Source organism: Coenobita brevimanus, chromosome 39, assembly GCF_032717465.1.
Source record: "Coenobita brevimanus isolate Jiangsu-jjx chromosome 39, ASM3271746v2, whole genome shotgun sequence".
NCBI lineage: Eukaryota > Metazoa > Arthropoda > Malacostraca > Decapoda > Coenobitidae > Coenobita > Coenobita brevimanus.
The window spans coordinates 3,962,652-3,971,183 of record NC_136992.1 but is presented as its reverse complement, the minus strand read 5'-3'; positions in this window follow the sequence as shown (position 1 = coordinate 3,971,183).

The window sequence follows — 8,532 nt, the reverse complement described above, 5'->3', positions numbered from 1 at the left end:
GTAGGGGTTTTATTTAAAGGTGCAAAAAAAGCCATTACAGTAGAGAAAAATTTTAAACCACCCCCCAGTATTATTTATTTCCCTTGCCTCTCAGGCTCCTATGACCCACTTGGCTGGAGCAAATCGTCTGGCGTCAGCTGGAACATAATATACTAGAGTTATGGCCGTCATGTGAGGGGGTTAATGGTGACGGGGTATTAACACTCCCAGGCTCCTATGACTCATTCTCAGCTGAATAAAATCGTCTGAGCCAGCTGGAATGGAACACTAGGGTTGACCCGAGCATCAGGGGGTTAAGTGCATAAGTTAACTCCCTGATGCTCGGGTCTACTCTAGTTCTTCATTCCAGCACTCAGACGATTTTATTCAGCTGGGAGCGTCTCAGGAGCCTGAGGGTGTTAATACCGTCACCATTAACCCCCTCACGCTTGACATAACTCTAGCATTATGTTCCAGCTGACGCCAGACGATTTTACTCAGCGGAAAGTGAGTCATAGGAGCCTGAGGGAGATAACAAGAGGCTATACTATGTTCACTTTAACTAGGCGGAAAAAAAGCCGTCTCTCTATCCTGATTTCTTAAGTGCAGCGACACACTAACTCTAGAATACGATGCTAGTCACGAAGAAGTGCTATGGAAAGGACGCAGAGCCGTAGTATTGTCTCACTCTGCCACTGAGCTACAGGAAATAAGCTACAAAAGGACGATAATCTCCGCCAAGTTAAGGTGAATGAACAATAGGTGAAAAATTGCCTAGTGTCGTCCGCTTGACCTCTTGTCGTGGGAGCAGTGTAGCGGTGGCGCCATCTTGTGCGTGGAATGCGTGATGTCCAGACTCCTTGACCGGATGCAGCTGCAGCCACGGGAGTCTTCATTATAATCTCTAGTCAGCCAATCTGGGACCCTGGGACGTCAGCCTGAAAAATAATAATAATAATGATAATGACAATAATAATGTGAATAATAAAAATGATATTACTACTACTGATAACAATAGTAATAATAATAGTGAAACTAATAATAATAATAATAATAATAATAATAATAATAATAATGAATCAGTCATATACTGCACACAGCTTAGTGTCTTAATTAGCCAAACAATAATATTTAGCTCCCTTCAGCACGAGGACGCATCCTGTGGGTTATTTTTTTGAACTGGACCGGTTGGATATAAGTTACACTGAGTTCTTCCATAATACAGGTCTACAGAAAACTGAACAAAACCATCTGAAGGCAGTAAAACGTTAAAAATATATCCTCTACATGATATAAAAACATCTGGCCACCACCGGGACTCGAACCGTGGCGCGTAGGACACAGCACTACCATCTTCAGACATCATCTTTACTCTGCTGGCTTCAGACGATTTCCTGCAGCTTAACAAAACCCTCTCAGGATGACGGGGGAGAACCATTAACCCCTTGAGATCGAAAGCTTTATTTTTTTCTAGGTAAGCAGACGATTTTATTCAGCTTAGGAGATCCCTCGTAGTGAAGGGGTTGATGATGGCTGTCTAACCCCTCTAGTTAGAAACCCCCCCCCCACAGAACTGAGGAAAATCGTCTAGGGGTAGAAAGAAGAAAACTGAAAAAAATAGTCATACTGGTAAATGGGTTAAATAAGGTACCGTACATCAGAGTTGGGTGGGGTGGGGTTAGGTAGTTATGGCAAGGTAGGGTAGGGTAGGTGTTAAGGTAGGGTAATGTAGGACAGAGATGAGTAGGGTAAGGTAGGAAAGGGCTGGGCAGGGCAGGGTAGGGAAGGGTAGTGTAGAGAAGAGAAACGTTGGGTAGGCTTGGGTAGGGTAGAGTAAAGAAGAATAGGGTAGAGTAGAGTAGGGAAGGGTAAGGTAGGAATGGGGAGGGTTGGGTAGAGAAAAGTGGGTAGGGTAGAGAAGAGAAGGGCACGGCAGGGCAGGGCAGGGTATTGTAGGCTAAGCTAGGGTAGGGTAGGCTAAGGTAGGGTAATGTAAGGTAAGGAAGAGTAGGGGGTTTAATTGCCTTGAGTTCCGTCATGCCAGGCGTCATATCACTGTTCTACGATATTCTCTAATAATTTTGAGAGGGGGGACTTCTCTACGATTTTCCATCTATTCTTTGTTTTATTTTCTTGTCTTTTTTTTGTCCTTTTGTCCTTTTCTTTTTGTCCTTTTTGGCGTGGGGTGATGGTGGGGTTGGGTGAGGTGGACTGGGGTACTAGTGGAGTTAAAAGAGGTGGACTGGAGCAACGGTGGGGTTGAGTGAAATGGACTGGGGTAATGATGGGGTTGGATGACGTAGATTGGGATAATGGTTGGGATGGGTTTGGTGAATCTGGGTAATGATGGGGTTGGATGGGATACAATGGGGTGATGGTGCGGCTGGGTGAGGTGCAGGGGGGTAATGGTGGTGTTAGAGTGGAGTGGATCTGACTGGGATGGAGTGGAGTAATGGTGAGGTTGGATGGGATGGAGTGGAGTAACTGTGGGGCTGGATGGGATGGAGTGGGATAATGGTGAGGCTATGTGGGATGGAGGATTGTAATGGCGGTGTTGGGTGGGGTGGATTGGTGTAATGGTGATGTTGGGTGGGATGGAGTGGAATAATGGTGAGGCTATGTGGGATGGAGGGTTGTAATGGTGGTGTTGGGTGGGGTGGATTGGGGTTTTGGTGGTGCTGGGTGAGATGGACTGGGGTAATAGCGGTGTTGGGTGAGGTGGCGTGGGGTAATGTTTGGGCTTGGTGAGGTGGAGTGGGATAGTGTAGGGTAGGGTAGGGTACAGGAAGGTGTAGTAGAGTAGGGTAGTGTAGGGCAGGGCAGGGCAGGGCAGGGCAGGGTAGAGTAGGGTAGGATAGGCTAAGGTACGGTAGGGTGGGGTAGGCTAAGGTAGAGGACGGGGTTAAATTGGCTAAGTTGCGTCATGTTAGGCGTTTATTTATCTGTGTTTATGACACTCTCTCATCAAATTAAAGGGGGTCTTCTCTACGAAGTTTCTTATCCTTTTTATTATTTTCTTGTATTTATTTATCTATTTATTTATTTATTTATTTACTTACTGCCCATCAGTCAGTTCGTTGATGAACCCTTCGTTTCCTGGTCGTTTTTCGTGTGTTTCGACCTTTTCTTGTTCATTTGTGTTGGAAGTATCCCACTTTTTGTCTCCCCTCTTGCAACAATTTTGCCTATGTGAATCAGGGAATTTCTGATACAAATTAACTAAAAAATTGATAGAAATACATGAAAAAATTACACACACACACACACACACACACACACACACAAAACAACAAGGGTCATCAGTGAACTGAAGAATGGAATTAAACGACAAGAATTACTCAATTACCGGTAACTGTGTGTGTGTGTGTGTGTGTGTGTGTGTGTGTGTGTGTGTGTGTGTGTGTGTGTGTGTGTGTGTGTGTGCGTGTGCGCGCAATAATAAACGAGAAGTAACTGACAAAATATATTTACTGCAGGGTAGGGACACGAGGCCGGGCTACCGTTAGTCCAGAACATTTAAGGGCAGGACACCAACCTACTCCCTGGTAAAGCCACCTCCGGGACTCGAACCGTGGAGTGTAGTACGAGTATAGTGCGCGCTCAGTCTGCGGGCCTTTTTACTAACACCCTTTGCTTGCTTCAGAGATTTCAAGCAGCTTACTAATACTAATACTAATACTAATAATACTAATACTAATAATAATAATAATAACAATAATAATAATAATAATATTATTATTATTATTATTATTATTATTATTATTATTACTATTATTATAAAAATAACATTACTGTTGCTGCTACTGCTACGGCTACTACTACTACTACTACTACTATCAAAACTAATATTAATAATAATAATAATAATAATAATAATAATAATACTCCTAGTATTAATAAACAATAACAAAAGTAATGATGATATTAATAACGCACACGCACGCACACGCACACATGCACACATACATAGCCCCCAAACACAGCTACACTTGCTAACTCACAGCCAACCTGTACACACACAGGTGAGGTGGAGCAGGGTATGACCTGGCTGGATGGGATGGAGTGGGGTATTGGCGGGGTTGGGTGAGGTGGACTGGGGAAATGGTGTGGTTGGATGAGGTATATTGGGGTAATGATGGGGTTGGGTGAGGTGTTTTGGGGTAATGGAAGGGTTGGGTTAGGATGACTAGGGTACTGGTGGGGTTGGGTGTGGTGGGCTGAGGTAATGGTGGGGTCGGATGAGGTGGACGGGGGTAACGGAGGGATTGGTTGAGGTGGGCAAAGGTAATGGTGGAGTTGGGTGAAGTGTAGTGGGGTAATGGTGAGGTTGGGTGAAATGTAGTAAGGTAATGGTGGGGTTGGCTGGGGATGATTGGGGAAATGGTGGGGTGGGTAAGGAGGACTGGGGTAAAGGTGGGGTACGTGAGGTTGACTGGGGTAATGGTGGATTTGGGTGAGGTGGACTGCGGTAATGGTGGGGTTGGGTGAGATGGAGTGGGGTAATGGTGGGATTAGGTGGGATGGGATGGGATAATGGTGGGGTTGGGTGAGGTGTTTTGGGTAATGGTTATGTTGGATGGGATGGGATAGCGTAATGGTGGGGTTGGATGGGGAAAATTGGAGTAAAAGTTGGGTTGGGAGGGATGGAATGGGGTAATGGTGGGGTTGGGTGAGGAAGATTGGGGTAATGGTGGGTCTGAGTAGGGTGGATAGGGGTAATGGTGAGGTTGGATGGGGTGGAGTTGGGTAAAGGTGGGGATGAGTGGGATGGATTGGGATACTGGTGAAGTTGGGTGGGGTGGAAAGGGGTAATGGTGGGGTTGGGTGGGTGGGAATGTGGTAATGGTGGTGTTGGGTGGGGTGGACTGGGGTAATGATTTGGCTGGGTGGGGTGGACTGGGATAATGATGGGAATGGGTGGCACAAAGTGGGGTAATGGTAGGGCTAAATGGGGTGAATTGGGGTAATGGTGAGGTTGGATGGGGTGAAATGGGGTAATGGTGGGGTTGGGTCGGATAAAATGGGGAAGTGGTTGGGTTGGGTTGGGTGGAGTGGGGTAATGATGGGACTGAGTGGGGTGGATTGGGGTAATGATGGAGTTGGGTGAGGTTGACTGTGGCGGTACTGGTGGGGTTGAGTAAAGATGACTGGGGTAATGGTGTGGTTGGGTAGGGTGGATTGGGGTAATGGTGGGGTTGGGTGGGGTGGATTGGAGTAATGGTGGGACTGGGTGGGGTAAATTGGGTTCACGGTGGGTTTGGGTGGAGTGGATTGGGGTAATGGTCGGATTTGTGGGATGGATTGGGGTAATGGAGGGGTTGCGTGGGGTGGAATGGGATTGTGGTGGGGTTGGGTGATGTATTCTGGGGTAATGATAGGGTTGGGTTAGGCTGAGTGGGGTAGTGGTGGGGTTGGGTGGAGATGACTGGGGCAATGGTGGAGTTGAGTTAGGTGGATTCGGGTAATGGTGGGGGTGCGTGAGGTGGATTAGGGTAATGGTAGAGTTGGGCGAAGTAGACTAGGGTAATGGTGAGATTGGGTGAGATGGACTGGGGTAATGGTGGGGTTGGGTCAAGTTAACTGGGGCAATGGTGTGGTTGGAAGGGGTGGATTGGAGTAATGGTGGGGTTTTGTGGGGTGGACTGGGGTACTGGTGAGGTTGGGTGGGGTGGAGAGGAGCAGTGGTGGGGCTGGGGATGAGGTGGCTTGGGGTATTGGTAGGGCTGGGTTAGGAAGACTAAGTTAATGATAGGGTTGGATGGAGATGATTGGGGTTATGCTGGGAGTGGGTGGGGTGATTTGGGGTAGTGGTGGGGTTGGGTGGGGTGAATTTGTGTAATGGTGGTGTTGTGTGGGGTGGACTGAAGTAATGGTGGGGTTGCGTAGGGTGGACTGGGGTAACGCTGAGGTTGTGTGGGGTGGATTGGGAAAAAGGTGGGGTTGGCTTGGATGCATTTCGGTAACAGTTGGGTTCATTGGGGTGGACTGGGGTAATGGTGGGGTTAGGTAAGGTGGGTTCGAGTAATGGTGGCATTGGGTGGGATGAATTGGGGTAATGGTGGGGTTCGGTGGGGTGTAGCGGGGTAGTGGTGGGGTTGAGTGAGGTGGATTGGGGTAATGGTGGGCTTTTGTGAGGTCGATTGGGGTGACGGTGGGGTTGGGTAGGGTGGATTGGGGTAATGGTGGGGTTGGGTGGGGTGGATTGGGGTAATGGTGGGGTTGGGTGGGGTGGATTAGGGTAACAGTGGAGTTTTGTGGGGTGGATTGGGGTAATGGAGGGTTTGGGTGGTGTGGAGAGGGGTACTGGTGGGGTTGGGTGAGGTGGATTAGGGTAATGGTAAGGTTGGGTGAGGTAGACTAGAGTAATGGTGGGGTTGGGTAGGGTGAATCTGGTTAATGGTGGGGTTAGGTTGGGAGAATTGTGGGTAATGGTTGGGTTGGATTGGGTGTATTGGGGTTGTTATGGAGTTGGGTGGGGTGGAGAGGGATAGTGGTGAGGGTTGGTGAGCTGAATTGGGGTAATGGTGAGGTTGGGTGGGGCGGACTGGGGTAATGGTGGGGTTGGGTGGGATAGACTTGGGTAATAGTGGGGTTCAGTGGGGTGGATTGTGGAAATGGTGGGGTTGGGTGAGGTGGATTACTGTAATGGCGGAGTTAGGTGGAACGAATTGGGATAATGGTGAGGCTGGGTGAGGTGTATTAGAGTAATGGTGTGGTTGGACGAGGTGGACTGGGGTTGTGACGGGTTTGCGCGAGGTGGGTTGGGGTAATGGAAGGATTATGTGAGGTAGATTAGGTCCTAGTCACCGGGGTAATGGTGGGGTTGGGTGGAGTGGATTTGGGTATTGGTGTGGTTTTGTGGGTTAGATTGAGGTAATGGTGTGTAAGTTGGAGTGGCGTGGTGGTAGGGTTGGGCGAGGTGGATTGGGGTAATTGTAGGGTTGGGTTAGGTAGACTGGGGTAATGGTGGGGTGGGGTGGCTTCGGGTAATGAGAGGGTTGGGTGGGGTAGACTGGGATAATGGAGGGGTTGGGTGGAGTGGATTGGGGTTATGGTGGGGTTGGGTGGTGTGACTTTTTGTAATGGAGGGTATTGTGGGGTAGATTCGGGTAATGGTGGGGTTGGATGGGGTGGATTGGGGTAATAGTGGGGTTGGATGGGGTTGGGTTGGATGGATTTGGGTAAAAGTTGGGTGTAGTGGGGTGGAGTGGGGTAATGGTGGGGTTGGGTGGGGTGAACTGGGATAATGATGGGGCTGGGAGGGATAGATTAGGGTAATGGTAGGACTTTGTGGGGTGGATAGGGGTAATTGCAGGGTTGGGTGGGGTGGAGTGGGGTCATGGTGGGGTTGCGTGAAATGGACTGGGGTAATGGTAGGGTCTGGTGAGGTAAACTGATTAAATAGTGGGGTTTGGTGGAGATGATCTGTGTAATGGACGGGTTGTGTGGGGTGGGTTCGGATAATGGTGGTGTTGGGTGAGGTGAACTGAGGTAATGATGGGGTTGGGTGGGGTGGATTGGGGAAATGGTGGTGTTGGGTGTGGTGGAATGGGGTAATGATGGGGTTTGGCGGGGTGAATTGGGATAATGATGGGGTTGGGTGGGGTGGATTGAGATAATGGTGGGGGCAGGTGGAGTGGCGTGGAGTAATGATGTGATTGGGAGTAGTGGATTTGGGTATATGAGGGGTAGGGTGAGGTGGACTGGATTATGGTGGGGTTAGATGAGGACTTGTATAATCGTGGGGTTGGGTGAGGTGAAGTGGGGTAAAACTGGGGTTAGGTGGGGTTGACTGAGGTAATGGTGGGGTTGGGAATAGAGTGAGGTAAAATCGGCATGCGAGACAAGGCAGAATATTTTTTTTATTTTTTATGCGAGGAAGAAGGAACCAAAGGCCATGAGCCCGCAGTATCAGTTCCCTCCAAGAGAAAAACAAAATACAATAGAGAGCCAAATTCAAGATCCGATCATTTTGAAATGCCTGGACACACTGCGTTTGAAAGACTGGAGACCATAGGCAGCAGGAAATACAGACAGAGGGAGACAGTTCCAGAGCTGACCTGTTGCATAAATGAAAGACTGGGAGTACGGTTAACTCTTGCATTAGAGAGTTGGACAGAAAAGGGATGAGAGTTTGCTGCCAGACGGGTGCTACGCGCCCGTCGTAGAGGTGGAGGAATGCAAGCAGACACTGTTCAGAGGAGCAGTGACCTTTAAAGTAGCGATAGAAGAGAGATAAAGATGCAACAGTGCGGCGAAGAGACAGAGGTTGAAGGGAGTCAGTAAGAGGAGAGTTAATGAGACGAAAAGCCTTTGACTCCACCCTATTGAGAAGAGCTGTATGAGGGGAGCCTCCCCACACATGAGAGTTGTACTCCACACAGGGGCTGATAAAACCCCTGTATAGAGTCAACAATTGTGCAAGGGTAAAGAAAGAGCGGAGTCGGCTTAGCACACCCAAGTTCTTGGAAGCAGATTTTACAAGAGATGTAACATGATCTTTCTAAGATAAGTCCCGAGTAAATGAAACCCCAAGCATATTCAAGGATGATG